The sequence below is a fragment of the Pogona vitticeps genome, chromosome 1 (assembly GCF_051106095.1).
Source record: "Pogona vitticeps strain Pit_001003342236 chromosome 1, PviZW2.1, whole genome shotgun sequence".
In the NCBI taxonomy this organism is placed as follows: domain Eukaryota; kingdom Metazoa; phylum Chordata; class Lepidosauria; order Squamata; family Agamidae; genus Pogona; species Pogona vitticeps.
In genome coordinates, this window is record NC_135783.1 from 78,120,812 (window position 1) to 78,138,609 (window position 17,798).

At 44.8% G+C, this 17,798-nt stretch overlaps 1 protein-coding gene and 1 long non-coding RNA gene across 12 annotated transcripts in view; one reads left to right on the plus strand and one right to left on the minus strand.

The window, feature by feature from the left end:
• Positions 1–1,200: 1,200 nt before the first annotated feature.
• On the minus strand, positions 1,201–3,026 carry LOC140706010 (uncharacterized). Its single transcript, XR_012085686.2, has 2 exons — positions 2,893–3,026; positions 1,201–2,170 (listed from the first exon to the last, which is right to left on the minus strand). It is a non-coding gene; the product is annotated as an uncharacterized LOC140706010 (long non-coding RNA).
• Positions 3,027–10,959: 7,933 nt separating this feature from the next.
• HIVEP2 (HIVEP zinc finger 2) overlaps positions 10,960–17,798 on the plus strand; it is a 170,723-nt gene continuing 163,884 nt past the window's right edge. For 2 of the 11 annotated variants that reach the window (XM_078383301.1, XM_072995917.2), the window contains exon 1: positions 10,977–11,548. The gene's annotated coding sequence lies outside the window, so the exon portion shown is untranslated. Of the gene's footprint in view, positions 11,549–12,368; positions 12,448–12,522; positions 12,651–17,798 lie in introns of those variants that run through there. The other 9 variants (XM_078383302.1, XM_078383309.1, XM_078383297.1 and 6 more) reach the window with 7 other exon arrangements.

Consider the following 17,798-nt stretch of genomic DNA (forward strand, 5'->3'; position numbering starts at 1 on the left):
AGAAGCTATGATGGGGATGGATAATCTCTAGGCTTAGAAGGAAAGTACTTCCAAATGCCAGATTGAGGGGAGGGGTATCGGGAGACAGGGATCTAGTGGCCTTGTGTGCTCCCAGAGGCATCTGGTGGGGCCGCTGTGAGATACGGGAAGCTGGACTAGATGGGCCCTTGGCCTGATCCAGCAGGGCTCTTCTTATGTTCTGATTGGCACCAGGATCTTTAGAGAGAAAGCTGGTATGGTTGTATGATATCTTTTGACTGGCAAAGCGGGGAGCCATTTGTTTGGAAGCACCCAAGTAAGAATATTATATTCCAAATGAACGGCTCCCAGCTTCAACTTTATTAAGGAAAATTTAGCAACAATGACTGAGTATGTGTTGCTAGGGGGACAAAGGAGGAATGCTGTTCCCATGTGCCTTCCTTGTGGGTTTCAAGAAAGGGTTGGGCTATCACTTGCAATGGAAGGAGGATGCTCAACTAAATGCTCTAAATGTTGCTGTAATCTGGCACCATCCTTCTTGTGTTGTTAGTACATTTACAGTTTTATTGTTGCATGTATGTTCCTGCTACAAACAGTCTCTACTGTACTGGGCTATGCATACAGCCAGTTCAATTATACATTATTAAGTGGTGTTCTCATATGCATGCTACTAGGATGAGATAGCTACAAAGATTTAGTAGCGGTTTATGAGAAACATCACAGGCAGGGACCATCTCACATTTCCCGTCTGTTCTTCTCAGAAGTGATGGTTGTATAACATTGTCTGCAAGTCATACATTTCTTCTGACAAGTTTTCATGCCAATCATTCAGTCAGGGTGCCTACCCCATGTCACTTTGCTCCCACATACATCTTGTTTTCCAGAGCCATCTCCCTGCATGCTGATTTTTAAAATGTCAATGGGCAAATAAGGATTTTCCCCCTCCTTTATCAAATAATCAAATCTTTATAACAATGAATATTCAATACAAGCTGGGGGTGGCACTCAAGAGATCCATTTCTTTCAAATTTTGAGTGCTGTTAATGGTTTGGCAGGTTTTGTAGGCAGCTTTGTACAGTGCTTTGGCAGATTTTTAAAAGTAACTCCTGTTAACTTGCTACTTAGCTTGGAATGGAAGGGGGTGATCTCGTAAGTAAAACATGCATTATTAAAATGCAACTTTTTTTCAGGATCTAGGGATTTAAAATGATTTTTTCCCCATTATAGGTTCAATATGCTTAATTACAGTTTTTTTGAGAACACTGCCATTTCTGAATTCAGCTAGCTGCCATCATCACCATTAGTACATTAATGTAAAATAATAACATATATTCATGCAGCATAGGTTAGTCCTGCTCATAACTTGTTTAAATTTCAGTTATAGATTTATTTAAAAGGAAACCTGCTTTTAGAATGCAAAGCTTCAGAACAGAGACACAAGCTCCTTAGATAATTTATTTGATGAGACCATTGCTATGCAAACACTGTAGTATCTTCTGTTCATCTGAATTCTCCTTTGCTAAATTCCTTCACCCTTCACCTTATGTGAGAAGATTCTAATAATATAACAGGATCATAACAGAATTGAAAAACTGGGAGTGGCTCAGAATTCTTCAGAATCAATACAATGTATTTAGACAAGATGTTCCACATATAAAAGTCCTTCACCCATTTTTCTGTACCATTCATATTATACCACACATTACAGCTCCCTAGGAGCTCCTCAGTTGCTTTATTCTAGAAGAAAATAAGTGACATCTAGAAATAAGCAACACAAGTCAAGTGAATTTTGTTGCAAAGTGTCCTGGCATCAAAATACATGCAACTTAAGACCAAAGTAGACATGGCCATAGGGATTCCCACTGTGGTGTAGTGGATCAAGGGATCTGGACTCTGGAGAACAGGGTTCAAATCCCCATTGTGCTATGGGAACTTACTGGGGGAATGGAGCTGGTAAAACTCTTTATGTATCTCACTAACCTTGAAAGCCCTTTTAGTGTCACTATAAGTCGGTTCCAACTTGATAGCACAGAACACACACAGAGACATGACCACAATGGCATGAAAAGTGATTGGTAGGGATGGGTCTTCCATATTTTAGCAAAAGAGGGGGAAAACATAAAAGGTTCTTTCACCCACTTTCATGTTCTTTTATTGATTGCAGAAAGAGAGCCTTTCTTTTGTTAATGATCTGTATTAAAAAAAAAAGAGGTACACAAATATTTGGCGTTCTTTTGTTTTTCCTGTGCTTGTTCAACAAAATTTCAATTTGTTTGCCTTCTTTAGGGCAAATAAACCCGTTCACCTTTAGGGTGAAACTGGTGGCTCAGTATTTATTGATTTATCTATCTATTGATAAATCCATTTAGTGATTGAAACCAACAAGAGCAACAGCAGCAACAAGAATAAGCAAAGATGTATCTTTATTCCCACCTTGAAAGATCTGCAGTATGGTTAAAATTTGTAAAAGTGAACTCCCACATGAATTTCCATGAGAAGTAGAATAGAATAACTTTACTTTACTCTAGGATGACATAATATAAAATATATGTCTTAATAATGAGCAGATCTTGGCAACACCTGATGGGGGCTCCCAAGACACCCATTGTCCAAGCTCAAAGGGTAGATCCAGCTGACCAAAGGTGGTACCCCTCTCAACATTTCAGTGTGAGATATGTCTCTGCTCAAAGCATGGGTTGTCTCTGCTACTGTCATCCTTATATATCTAGGTCAGACCATAATCTGCTTCAGAACTGCCCGGTTATGGCAAAGCAAAGCAAAGCAAAGCATGTTGCTTATATATCACCCCATAGTGCTTCAAGGACTCTCTGGATGGTTTACAAGTTAATTATGCAGGCTACACATCCCACCCCCCACTCCCCCACCCCCGAGCTCGATACTCATTTTACCAACCTTGGAAGGACGGAAGGCTGAGTCAACCTTCAGATGGCTACTTGGGATTGAACCCTGGGTTGTGAGCACAGTTTTGGCTGCAGTACAGCAGTTTAACTTCTGTGCCAGGAGGCTCAGTTCTCATTAAACAGTTTCTACAAAAATGTATGTAAAGAATAAAGTCATAAATCAGCTGTAGGTCTGATGGCAATTTTTAGAATAAATATTTTATTTGCATTTTAATTATTTTGCCCTTTTATTTTGCCTTTTTATTGTATTTTAAATGCTGTAAGCCGCCCAGAGACCTTCGCGTAGTGTGGGCAGCATATTAATTGATTAATTATAAATAAATAAATAAATAAATAAATAAATAAATAAATAAATAAATATTTTATTTAATAGAGTGTAACCATGGATAATAGTGAATGCTATATATGTATGTATGTATGTATGTATGTATGTATGTATGTATGTATGTATGTATGTATGTATGTATGTATGTAAGCATTCATAATAGTGAATGCTTTATCTATCTATCTATCTATCTATCTATCTATCTATCTATCTATCTATCTGTCTGTCTGTCTGTCTGTCTGTCTGTCTGTCTGTCTGTCCGTGTGTCCGTGTGTCCGTCCGTCCGTCCGTCCGTCCGTCCGTCCGTCCGTCCGCTAGTGGCCAATTCTGATAATACATGTGAAAACAGTTTTTTTCTGGATTTTTAAAAAAATATATTTTAAATATTTTCAGACAGTGAATAAGTGAAACCACGAATATTGATTCCACAGATACAGGAGTCCTATTGTCTATACATTTCAACCAAATATAAATGCAAAATTAGCAGCTATGTCATCTCTTCTTTCCAGCTTAGAAACAGAAGCCTTCTACTACTCCCTGAAATTAGCAACTAAAAACAGAAAATGGAGGCTAAAATACTGACCGCCGAATAATTGATGCTTTTGAATTGTGGTGCTGGAGGAGGCTCTTGAGAGTCCCCTGGACTGCAAGGAGAACAAACCTATCCATTTTGAAGGAAATCAACCCTGAGTGCTCACTGGAAGGACAGATCCTGAAGCTGAGGCTCCAAAACTTTGGCCATCTCATGGGAAGAGAAGACTCCCTGGAAAAGACCATGATGTTAGGAAAGTGTGAGGGCAAGAGGAGAAGGGGACGTCAGAGGACGAGATGTTTGAACAGTGTCATTGAAGCTACTGACATGAATTTGACCCAACTCCGGGAGGCAGTGGAAGACAGGAGGGCCTGGCGTGCTCTGGTCCATGGGGTCACGAAGAGTTGGACACGACTAAATGACTAAACAACAACAACAACATACTATACTTGGAACTTTGGTGGACCTCTTGGGTAGATCCTGCTTGAAAGAGTTATTATTGGGCTAAATAGCTGCTGGAACAATGTCAACATTAGGTTCTGGACCTTGACAGCTGCTCCTGTGTCTCCACTCCAGCCCCTGCTCGAAGTGCTTTTTAGCTGGGCCTTCTAGCTCGTTCACATTTTGGATTAGATTCTACTGACTGGAAACCTGAAGTTTCTCATTCCACCTCTAGTATCTTTCACCAGATTTGCTGGCTCCCTGGTAACATTTGGCTACCTTTGCTGCTATAGTGCCCATTAACTTTGCCTCTTTGAGATTTACTTTGCCTGGTCTACTTGGTCTGGGTTTAGGCATACCTACCTAAATGTTTGTTTGTCAAAGCCTTGCTACTGAGGCTTCCTGGGCCCCCAGTAGGACATAGATAGATAAACAGAAGCAGGAATGAGCAACTTTGTTTGTAAACTATGCAAAGTGGTGCAAACTGGTGGCACAGGGCTGGTGACTGCTCCAGCAGTTGAGTGTCTTTGGGAGTGATCCTTAATGGTTTGAAAGAACTCTGCCAACTCTGCTGAGCAGATGAAATACTTGCAGAAAAGTGAGGTCTCTCAAATGCCCAGCTTGCTGGTGGGGGGAGGGGGGAAGGTATAGTCTGCATAATACAACCCAGAGACTGCTTTAAGTACAATGGGACAGTATATAAGCAACACACTTTGCTTTGCTTTACTCTTGAGTGGGCTTTCAAAAACTATTAGATCTAGAAATGAACACATTTGTAAGTATAGATGAACTCTATTGCCTGCATTTTTGGATTCTCCCTACAGGAGTGTTGACATATAAGGGCTATAATAATGAACACCTGATGTTCCAGATCTATGACACCTCTATTCTCAGCAGGATCATCACACATGTTTATGTAAGGCCTCCATAGAAATCAGCAGCCACAAGTTCCATAAATCTTAGGCAAATCACTATAATAACTCTCTTCAACATCTGAGGCATTATTCACCTTGTACCAAATCCTTTGTAGTAGTTGTGTGAAATATAGGCAGAAATCTTTTGGTGCGCCCAGCTAGAGTAGTTCTATTGAGTAAATAAGATTTGTGAAAATATTAACCATTAACCAATTGATTCAGTGCATCTACTCTAGCTGGAAGCAGCAACAGGATTTAGGCTATTTTAGTTTGGGTTCTGGGACTGACAAATTCATCCTTATGAGTTTCATATATCAGCATCAACTTCTGCAGTTCTTCATCTTTCCATATATGCCCTGAGCAGGGCCCCTGCAAAGGAAGTCTTTGCCAATTCTGTGTATCTTTGTGGTACTTCAAAACTGTGTTGAAGTGAATCCATGTGCTCTTTTGCTGCCCCCTTGCCCCACTTAACCTGACATTGACATTTCTTTATTACAATTAGCAGAACAAATGGATCCGATTTGCCTGCTTTGTAGCCACTTATTTTATCCGACACACAATTCCAGTGACAGAGATGTCACTTCTGGGCAATATTTAAGAGGCAATTCACATACCTCCTTGGATTAATAGGTTTGTGCAAACAACTCTGAATGAGCCTCATATGGGTCTCTTCATTCTTTTTCATTCTGTATTCTGGTGAACACTTCATAGTTTGAGAATTAATTTAAAGCTGGGCTTACTTTTGTTTCTGGGGTGAAGCTGGCAGAATTCTCCAGGCTGCATGGCTATGCACATCTGTGCTGTAATTATTTTGAGTAAGCAGAATGCTTCATACTTATTAACAAATCTTTTTCCTCCCATAGTGACATTGGCATCAAATGGAAAATTGTTAGATAACTCTTATTTCTGCTTCTTCTTGCTGACCAATGTCTCTCTTTTCTTTCTCATCTGCTCCGCCTGCAGTGCAAAAGCAACAGACTGTGACACTTAAAGGCAAGCATTGTTATTGCGATAGAAGAGTTCTTAGACTAAAGTCCATTTCACCATATGCCCAAAATGTTATTTAAGTCGCAGATGTATGTACACAAGCCTTGAGGGTGGTGGAGGTAGCAGGAAGTCGAGGGGTCAGAGGCAAATTAAATGCAAAACACATACACAATAGGTGCGTTCAGATGTCACGGTACGAGGTATTTGTGGTACATGCAGCTGAACCAGTCCTAGTCTGAGCGGGAGCAGCTCACCCAGGATGAATAATGCAAGACCTTTGGACACATGCAGCTTTGAGGTTTTTTTTTTTTTTGGTCCCCCAAACATTCCCTCATGATATCATATATTACAAAATGTTGAATTTCTAAAAGCCATTCAGACAATGGCTATTTTGAAAGCAGATTCCAGACTGGCAGAACTCTTCTGCTGCCTGGCAATGGGAATGACATGCTGATGCCACAACTCCCAGTTCCAAAATACAGGCTAAAAGTCTCTGTAGAAAGCTGCCATGAGTGCCATCCTCTCAACACTGCCCTGCCTGCACAATGGCATCTGTGCCATGCATTCTATCCCACTTTGCTCAAAGTTATTTCATGAGTTGGGATGCGCAGGTCCCTGCGGAGGATACAGGGACTCACTGGGGTCCTGTAGAGTCTCTATCCTGTCATAGCAGAAACAGCAGGACTTGAAGTGAAGGTGTAGGTGGTGGTGGTGCTATGGAGCTGCAAGTTGTCCCATGCAATGCAGGATATATACATGGTAGAGTCATGTCAAGTTTGCTGCCTTCCCACAACTGCCTGATATTTGTCTGCTGGTCTGTATATGTCCAAAACTGGCACAAGGAAGAATGGTAGATTGACATGTAAGCTGGTGATATTTCTGGGCTGCAGCAGACTTGACCCTGCTTCCCACACTGAGGTCTGCATTGTGCCTGCTGTGAAGTGGAGGATCCTGACCACAGCTTCCCCTCGGGATGGCTCCCCAGTCCTGCTCAGGCTTGCATTTGCCCTCACAAATCGCCTGGAGGCATGTACTTGCTTTTCTTGGCTTGTGGCCCTCTGGAGCTTATAGGATGGAAAAACAACAAACCCAATAGAAATGTGAAATAACTTGGACAACTGATATCTCTGGAAAGCCATGCAAAACAGTGGCGGCTCTCCAGGGTGGGGGGTGGGAACCTCTTGAGGTGTGTCAGCAGGTGGTGAATTTCATTTACCTAATGGTAGAGCAGCCCGACAACGTCTACATTGGCTCGGGCATGTCGTGAGAATGGCTGACAGTCAGATTCCAAAATATCTCCTATATGGAGAATTAGTGGAGGGAAAGCTCCCCCTCGCTGGGTATCTTTAAGAATCAATTAAAAACATGGCTGTTTCAGCAGGCCTTCCCATCAGATAATCCCTGACACCCCTTAACACCTTTTTTCCTCTCTTATTGTTCCTCCCACCTTGTGTAATGTCTTACCATTTAATAATTGTTTTGTATATTAATTTTATTGTATTATTTATGTTGTTAGCCGCCTAGAGTGGTCCTGACCCAACCAGATAGGCGGGATATAAATAAAATAAATAATAAATAAATAATAATAATAAAAGTGCCCCAGAGGGAGACCACAGCTGCGATACAAGGACATTTGCAAGTGGGATCTGAAGGCCTTAGGAATGGACCTCAACAGATGGGAAACCTTGGCATCATGGCATTTCCCAATTTGAAGAGATCCTTGTTCAGCAAGCCGAGGTGAAGAGGCACTGCAAAACCAGCAAAATCAGGGAGCTGGACAGGGGACAGATTGCATTTGTCTTCAGCATGGAAAGGATGGTCACTTATGTGTTGGCCTTCTCAGTCACACTAGACGCTGTTCCAAGACCTCTATTCAGAGCATGTTACCATGGTCTCTCAAGGCTGAATGATGCCTGCAGAGCAGCCGTGCAAACAAGAAAAGCTCAAGCAAAATGTGCATACCCTGCTGGTTTGAATGGTTGCCCTCTCTGCAGTTTGCCACCAAAGTTCAATGGCATGATTTGCTACAAAAACTGGGAAGCTATGGAGGTGGTTATAGGTATATGTAGCTGCCACTGGATCCCAAGGAGTTGAACTGTCTCTGGACCTCCTGAAGCTATGGGCCTTCTGTCTGTGGTCTTCTGATCGTGACAGCAGAATCTTGTACTGTGGCTTCTCCCACCTATGACAGAAACTAACCCATGCTTTATTGTCGGTTTATGTCCCAATTCCTGGCTTATCATGATGTGGAAATGTGGCCAGTGACAAGTATGTTAATAGTGACTGCTGAGAAAACACCACTGATGACAACACAAACATCCTGGCATCAGGGAGTTATGAACATCTGTAGTTCAACACAACAGAAATCAACCCTCTCAAATTTTTCCCCAGCCTTCTCCAGTTCTCTTCATCGTTTCCTTTAAATCATACACCAAAATGTTCTGAAGGCTTAAACTGAAGCATTTGTGCTGCATTCTTTCACTTCTCCTCTAATGTAATATAATAAATGCTGCTTCAAATGGTGTAAAATGATGCCACAAGGGACTGAAGTGTAGAACAGTCTGCAGTTCCTAATATAACTGATCTCAAAATGGCGGCTGTCTTAGGTTACAATTCTCTGACCGTGTCCCCAGAACTGCTTTACAAATACCCATTCACAGAAAGTGTTGGTGTCTGTCTACTGTTATTATGGGCATTAAGGCCATTCCCGGAGGAGGCTGCATTTCATATGTCCCGGAAAAGGCTTTTGGTATGAACAGACAGACTGCAGTTCTTCTGAGCCGCCAGGCCAAGGTTGTGGCAGTGTGGCTAAACTCTAATTTGAGTTGGTGGTTTTAAATTACAGTGCTACACTGCGGAAGTAAACGCCAAACCCTGGTTGACAGGATGTGTGAAAATCGAAAGTGGCTGCAAATTACCCAGCAACCAAAGAACCAGGAGAGCTTCCATTTGGAATATCTTACTTTATGTCTCCCAAAAGAAGAATAAAATTTATTATGAAGGTTATCACTTAGGTCTTACGTCTGTGCCCCGACCACTTTGTAAAAAGTACTCACCCAGTGTTCATTGCCAGTTTTCTTTTTTTGGGGGGGTGTTAACAAGGGCCTGTGGATACATTGCCTTATGGATGGCCCCCTGCCTTAGATTTGTTAATTTGTATCATACCAGCAAAAGGAAACACTAGGCTAAAGTCCATGGAGGAGGATGTAAATTGTGCCTTGTCTGAATGTCCATTTAGGGAGCATGCTATGTGAAAACCCCAAGGGGCTTTGCCTTTTGTCTAAGGATGAGTCCAGACAAAGGGTTCACAGGCCCACTCATTGGGCAATGATTCTGCCACTTCCTCTTTTAATGGTTTCTCGGTGCTTGGAATAAAAGATAGAAACCGCAGTGGGAAAACTGTGGGCAGTTACAAAAGGGGGGGGGCAGTTACTTCTGTACATGTCCTACAACTTCACAAATGAGTCAGAGTAATTTTCACAATAAAATCCTCACCCAGAAGCAACCTTTTCTGCAAAATGCCAAGTGTTAGCAAGCAGTGTTGGTGCTTTGTGTTTTATGCCAAAAATTGGCAGATGCAACAACAAAGGTCTGGTTTGCTGGTCGTTCTGTGTGACCTTAACAATGCAGGTGTGCCAGTTGAGGAGGTTCGGATTTACAGTAGATTAAACCCATCTTTCCCCTCTTTTCTGTGTCTGCTCTGCCTTAGGAAGTGATCAAGTGTTGTGGATGTTCGTTCGCTTGGACCTTCGTTTGGCTGGCTCCCCGATGCCCCAGTAGATGCTGGTCACCAACGACAGCATCCTTTTGTAACTGGCGGACCAAGAATCCTTCGAGATCTCCTGAAAACATGTCCCAGTTTATCCTTCGGCTGATTTTGTGGCAGGTTCCCTACCGAACGTCACTTGGCCAGTATCTGTCTAAAAGGAGAATCAACTGAAACTTGTTCTAAGGACCATCTTGTCCGTTGCACCTCCCAAAGCAGTCCCCTGAACCCACGGGTCAGGTATCAAGACACCAAAATGAAACGGTAAGGAAATAACAGCCATGCCCCCAAAGGAAGCAGAAAATGCCCTACGTGGCCCGAGCTTTCCTTCTCGAGACGCACACGGAGGCTGGAAATAGAACTGCTCGAAGAAGGTCAGATGATATTTTGGTTCTCAAAAAGCACACGCTGGGAGCAACGCAGGAAGAGCGAAATGCTGCAGACCGCAGACGCACTTCCCTGTTGAGGAGGGGCGAAGGAGGGCAGGATCGCTGCGATCCACAAAACAATAGATTGTGCCCAAGGTTGGGAGCCGCGGCAAAAAACGCGGGGTGGAGGGGATCGCTTTGGAAAAACAAAAACAAAAACAAAAAACCCCCACAAAACCGCAGGAATGCCGTCCATGCAATTGGGTTGCAAATATATACTGTACACGCCATTCACATAGGAAACAGTACCTGTCGAGAGAAGTTCGAAATTCTCTCTCTCTCTCTTTCTCAGCAATTATAATGTCAGGCTTCTCCTGACAGATAATGTGACCTTGACCAGGCGAGGGAGGCAGAGAAGGGGGAAGGAAAGAAACAAAAGGGAAGGCGGAGGGGAAAACGGGCCGCGGGCAAGAGAATTCCACCCACATCCTTAAAGGAAATTCTCAAGCTGGGAAGACGGACAACTTTCGCCTGGCAAGTTGAGACCGGCTCTCCGGGGAGTTCCCCTTCGGGAGGGGGGAGGAGGAGGAGGAGGAGGAGGAAAGAGGAAGCGAGATCTCCCCTGCCCGACTCGAGAGAGACGCGCTGTTTTCAACGCTCCGAGAAGCTCCGCCCCCCCTGCCCTTCAGCGTCCCCCCCCCCTTTCTCGCCCGGTGCACCTCTCCCGATGCTTTCCGCCTGTCAAAGTCACCGGGTCGAGCCCAAGGCGCTCGCTCGCGAACTGGATCTTCTGGTTGAGCCTCTCCGCTTCCTGCCCTCTCCCGGACGCGCTGGGGGGATCCGATGACATCACTGGCTGAGCTCTCTCTCTCTCCCCCCCCCACTCTCTCTCCTCTGGTAACTTCTGTTCTGGGAAGTGGTGCCAGGAATAACCCCGGTCTGCCTCCAGATCAGAGGCTCCTCTCCTCCACCAGGGAGGGAAAACACACACACGCACACCAGAGATAACTGGCCACTAACCCCCCCCCCGCCCCGACTCACCAGTCTGGTCAAGGAGGAGAAGGAGGAGGAGGGAGGGGAAGAAGGAAGACCCGAGCAAGAGGAATTACCGATTTGGCCAGAACCTAACGCATCGGGCGGCTTGTTGGAATATCTCCGTGTCTCGCCATATAAAGCCCTGGTGCAAGCCGTCTCCCTACAGCCCTTGGCTTCATCAGAGAGCAACGAGTCATCAGCCCCCCCCCCCGGCGAGTCGTCAACAACAACAACAACAATAACAACAACAAGGGCGCCCGCGAGACGAGGTGACTGCCAGGTGAGCCTCTGCTGCAAACGCGCCTCCTTCATTCCGTTTTCGGTGTTTTCTGCTCTCCCGTTCGTCGGGCTGCAGGGCAGGCACTGACCGTGCTCCGAAGGGCCCCGGGACGGGATGATTGGCTGGATTCCGGCGGTGGAAGTGTGTGTATGTGGGGGGGGGGGCACGCGTGCAAGAGCCACTGGTTTCTTAGCTGTTTTTTTTTTTGGGGGGGTTGCAACAGGTAAAGCGGGGCTTGTCGCGGGAAAACCAAGGCAGTAAAACCAACCAGGTGTATGGGGGTGGCAGCGTGTGGGGGAGGCGGAAGATTCGCTCGTGGGGTGCAAAGGGGGTCCAGGTCAGAAATGACTTCGTGCGCGGGGAGGGTGGCGAGCATTCCTAGCCCTTCTCCCGCGGGATCGTTGAGGTCGGCCAGCTCCGCTCCCTTTCGGTTGTGTGTGCCCGGAGCAGGTTTGCGGCGAGCCCCCCCCCCCCCGAGCCCCCTCCTTTGCAGAGATGCGGCGGAGAGCTTGACTCACGGAAGCCCTCACTGCGGAGGCAGCCCCCCGAGGCGGCGGAGGCAGCCCCCCTCAGGTGCCCCGGTGGCCGGAAAGCTTCGTGCTTGAACAGAAGTTCAAGTCTGGATGGAAACCTTGGTTAGCAACCGCCTCCTTTTCTCTCTCCCCCCCCACCCTCTCCGGAAAAAAAACCCCTGTTTCCGCCCCCCCCCCCCGCCACCTTCCACTTCTTTCTCGCTCGCTTTTGCTTTTCTTCTCTCTCTCTCTCTCTCTCTCTCTCTGTGTGTGTCTGTGAGCGCGCCCGGCTGGCGGCTAGCGCGCGCCCGCGCCCGGGGGAAGATCTGCGCTCGTGGCCTGGTGGCGGTGGCGCTACTGCTCGAGAATGTGGGGAATACCCAGCATGTAAGTGTATGCAGATGAGGAGCAGGCGGCCTTGCGTAATGTCCTCCTGTGGGGAAGAAGTATGTGCATGGTTACTAATGAGCAGATGAGGAGGCGGAGGAAGAGGAGCGCGAGCGAGCGAGCGAGCGCTCGGAGGAGGGGACGCGGGACGGCTCTTGGCGGCGGCTCGGCTCTGAGGCACCGCCGCTCTGCCCCCTTTCAAGGTAGCGAGCGGCGAAGGGAGGGGAGGGGGAAGGGGAGGGGGAGGGAGGACGGGCACGGATACCCAGGCGCACACCGGCGCTTGCCCGGGGGAGGGGGGCTGCGTTTGAACGGCAGGCGGGCGGGCGGGCAGGCATTGCTGTCGTTGTCGCTGTCGGAAGGCATTCCAGGCACTCCTGGCTCCAAGGGCTCGGGGTGACTTGGCAGCTGCCCCCGCCCCCGCCCCCTCCCCCCCCGCCGCTCCCCCCCCCCCCCGGCTTCATGCCGCCTTGCGGCTGTGGGGCGGAGGTGGTGGCCTCTGTGGAGGAGCCCCGGGCGGGAGCCGAGGAGGAGGAGGAGGAGGAAGCTCGTGGTGGCGGGGGCAGCGTGTTTGTGTGTGTGTGCGTGTGTGTGGTGTGCGCGCGGAGGGGGGGAGCAGCGAGGCAGAATGAATGTGAGCGAGGGAGGGCGAACAGGGGAAGGAGAAGAAGGAGAAGGAGATCTCTGTGTTGCGCCTCGCTGTCTGTTCCCTGAAGTGGGTGGAACGTTGGCCCGTTCCGGGAATGTTCCATGACGTGTAAAAGCCACAGGAAGGGGGTTAACAAGGGGCTCTGCCTGCCCGCCTGCCTGCCTGCCTGCCTGCCGCCGCCGCCGCCAAAGCAGATGTTGTGAGCGAGCGAGCGCGCCTTCTCTCTCCCCTCTTGTGTGCATCGGGTCCCTGGTGGCTTCTCGGGCGCGATCGGCCCTCCCCCGTCCCTGATCTTATTTCCTTCCGTGCAGAGAAATGCGTTTCTTATATAATAGGTGTGCATATGGATCTTTGTGTAGGATTATGTAACAGCAGCAGACTCGCGTATCTGTGCATCCAGGCTCGCTCCACGCCATCTCTCGACCTTGGATGCAGACGTTTAAATGGGAAAGGGAGGGCGAGACCGAGAGCGACTGAGACGAGAGAGACAGAGAGAGAGAGAGAGAGAGAGAGAGAGAGAGAGAGAGTCAGGAAGTGTTGGCGGTGATCTTTCTTGAGGTGGTGGCGCGGGGGGGGGGGGCGGGCGAGATATGCTGGAAAAGGAAGGAAGGAAGGAATATAGTTGGGTCTTGCCATTTCCTTTTAGAATTTTATTACCTCTTTGATGATGGGAAATCAGCCTTTGAAGGGGGAAACCCCTGGCTTTAGTCTGGGAGGGGACACTCCCTGTTTATTTTCCAGATAGACATGTATCTTGTTTTTCGGGCCTCCTCTATAAAGGGGTTCCCTGTTTCCTGCTGGCACTGTTTGTATGGTACAATAAACATTATTATTCCTTTCCTGCCCAGAAAAGAGAGGAAGTATAAGAAATGCAATGAAAGAGGAGGAGGTACTATCTCCTCTGTATCTCTATTCTGTATCTCCAAGGAAAACATGAAAAGAAAGGGAGGGGGAAAGCCTGACATTGATCCAAGTAAAAGTGGCCTAGGATCTGTGTATTTCTTACAAGAGGGGAAGACCCTGTTTTTGTCCCCCTCACTACAATTTTCACATTATGCAGGAATGTTGTCATTTCTTTCAAATTCTAAATGTTCTCTTTAATAAAAATGAGACATGGTAGCATGGTGTTGTTATGTTATGAATGTTTAACACAATATTAAAAAAAATACTATTCTGCAGTTTGTACAGTTTATTATTGGGATATAAACAGAACAGCTTGGTATTTTCCCCCTAAAATCTTTCTTAAGATAAAATTATCATGATATGAATTAAGCTTTAAAATGTATTGCTTTTAGAATGAGGGTAGTTGCAAGAAGGTACTTCTAGGTGTTACACTGAGTGAAAGAAATCAACTGGTATTTCCTCTCTATGTTTGCACAGCTAATGAGCTTATAGTGTGCCAATATTACAGTGATTTCAATGGAATTGCAGATAAATGAATTTAGGACTCCATGTTGCTACTGGAGAAATAAATAGCATGAAGACAGATAATATTACTGATATCCGTGTTAAGTTGAACAAATTAATATCATTGCAAGTTTGCAAGACCTGTTACATTGTTACTTTATTGTGCTGTCTAAATAAGGCTACATGCTTGCTTGGGCGTAAATACAGTGGAATTCAGTGGAAAGAACTGCGGTGCCAGCAAAGAAGTCACTAAAGTCAATTAAAATTGTTCATTTGTTTGATGTTGGTCACATTTCAGTGAAGGGTTTGAAGAGTGACTAAGTACAGTAATGGTGCTGTGAGCTAGTTGCCAATTTTTACACAGGTGAAATTTTAATTTGGCTTCTAAATTTTATCAGTCGTTCAAATTCAAAATGCAGTTTTGGAAATATGTTAGAAGAAAACATAAGAACTCAGTATTTGAGAATCGTTAGTATTTCTATTTTTTTTAACTTTTTGAGTTCTGCTTTCCATTTTAAAGGCTTTTGCAATATATTCACTCTCAGCATGAGAACTGAGAAAAAGGAATATAGCTATGTCCTGTATGGTTTCTGTGATAATATTTTGCTATGTACTAGTTAGTAAAGCACATATGAAGTCCGAGTTTACATAGCTTCACATGCCTGAAAAAATGTTAATATGACTCGAAACTGGATTGGACTTAACACATCTCATTAAATCAAATGCTATGTTGGGGAAGAGGAGACTATTGGTGTTCTCAAGTATAAGCGTTCTAAACTTGGGAATAGGTTTTCTAAGCAACATACATACTCACTATTGAGAACCAAATAATAGTAAACATAATATATGCTTATTAACATTTCTCACCTAGTATAACCTGTGTTGTGAGCAACTGACAGGATCTGATACATCCTTCCATGGAGACAAGGGCACAAATTAGTCCATGAACCTGACCTTGACCTCTGTACTTGCATAGCTGCAGCTTCTTGCCTTTCCACTGTATAAAGGATTCAGAGGTTAAACAAGGTCACCTGCATGTGTGGAATTCTTATAGTGATCTAAGGCATGTTACTCAGGAACTGTGGTGCTTATACAATATAACTCTGCATATTATGTTGGTTGTGTGAAGTGCTTATATTTATTGTCCTACCTGTTTTTTTTAAAAAAAACAAAAACAGTCTTCCATACTCATCTATTTCATTAGTATTACTTGGCTGTAAGGGTTTGAGTGTAAGAAAAGCGAAACTAAGTTGCATTAAGATATCCCATAAATATATTTTCTAAGTATGTCCCAAAACTAAACTATTTATGTTTTATGGAAGTCTGTTTATGGATAATATTGGATTTAGTGATATGATGAAACAGAAGGCCAGGCATGGAATAAGGTGAATATTAATTAGATGTGACCAGCTCAGTCACTGGCTGACTTAGAAAAAAAATCCAAGTAATAAAACTTTCCCATTCCCACAAATCACCAAATATAACTTAAGAGGTGGGAAAAACCAAGTGGTAATAAGTGCTTTTCTAATAATCAAATAATTAATCCAAATTCAATCCAAATTGTGTGGCAACAATGAAAAAGAAATGACCTGAAATGACTTTTAGAATATTATATTTTTGCATGTGTGATATCTGTTTATAGTCCTTGTTACTAAGAAGACAACATATAGAAACATATAAATTCCTGGTGTCCTTGCTGAGTAACAGAGCATGTGTCTGCTTTAATGTCTTATACTGAATTATTGCTTAGGCTACTGGTAGACTTTTATGACCTTCTTTATGTCAAGAAATAAGAAAACAGTATTTTGAACAGTTGCATTTTGGTACATTTGAATGGGCACAAGGCTAATCTACTTATCAAAGTATTCACAAAGGCTTTCATGGCCGGGATCTAATGGTCGTTGTGGGGGTTTTCAGGCTCTTTGGCCGTGTTCTGAAGGTTGTTCTTCCTAACGTTTCACCAGTTTGTGTGGCCGGCATCTTCAGAGGACAGCACTGAAAATGCCAGCCACAACTCTGAAGATGCCGGCCACAGAGACTGGTGAAATGTTAAGAAGAACAACCTTCAGAACACGGCCAAAGAGCCCAAAAAACCCACAACAACTGCTACTTATCAAACTTTGCTTTACAGTTTTAGAGATAGTCTCTACTATAATGAAGGAACTGTGACTATACCATGTACTTGAACAGGCATACTTATTTGATTCAGAATGAACGAGAACTGAATGTGCTTTGTACTAGACTGAAAGTGACAAGTGTTATTTTGTTGCTGTTTTCCCTAGCTCTTTTTGCATGAAGTGGAGATAAAGTGACCAGTGCTTATGTTTATGTAAAAAAGTCAGCTAGAGGAAAGAATCTCTAAGTTTTGGCAGAATTCAGTGATGTAATGCTGTAGCAACATGACATGACATTAAAAAAAGTAAAGTTTCCCCTTGACATTTTCAGTCCAGTCGTGTCCGACTCCAGGGGGCGGTGCTCATCCCGTTTTCAAGCCGTAGAGCCAGCGCTTGTCTGAAGACAGTTTCCCTTGTCACGTGGCCAGCGTGACTCGGGAACGCCGTTTTTACCTTCCCACCAAGGTGGTACCTATTTATCTACTTGCATTTGCATGCTTTCGAACTGCTAGGTTGGCAAGGATCTGGGACAAAGTGATGGGAGTTCACTCCGTCACATGGATTCGATCTTACGACTGCTGGTCTTCTGACCCTGCAGCACAGGTTTCTGCGGTTTAGCCCACCGCACCACCACATCCCTATGGCATAAAATAGCATTAAAATAGTACTAAAAAGTTAAAAAAACTGAAAAACAGAGTTTGCTATTCTTGCTGCAAAGCTGTGGCACTGTAGATGCTGTCTTGGCACTGTCCCTGCCAGTGTCTTACTGTAAGCAAGGACCCGTTCCCCTTGTAATGGCTAAGGTGGCCCAGGAAATAGTTTGTGCTGAGTCTACTAATGCAGCAGTGAAAATGGTTTTTAACAAGTAGCCAGCATGTGATGGAGAGGGGAAGATGTGCTCTGCCTCTCACAGTGAATGCCTAGCATCAGTCCGGGTTATAGCCCGCCTTTCTTGAAAATAACTTGTTTCAAAACAATGCTTGAAGTAATACACTCAAATCTACTGCGATAATCTCTTTAGACTTAATCTATGCCTGTCAAATGCATTTTGACAAAAATATTAAACCAGGGGAAAAATATCTGACTTCTGGGGTTAAGAATTAGAAATATGACTTGGTGGTTATGTTCAGACATTGTGGTAAGTCGTTACTTATTGCAATAGGAAACAGCCTTAGGGGATT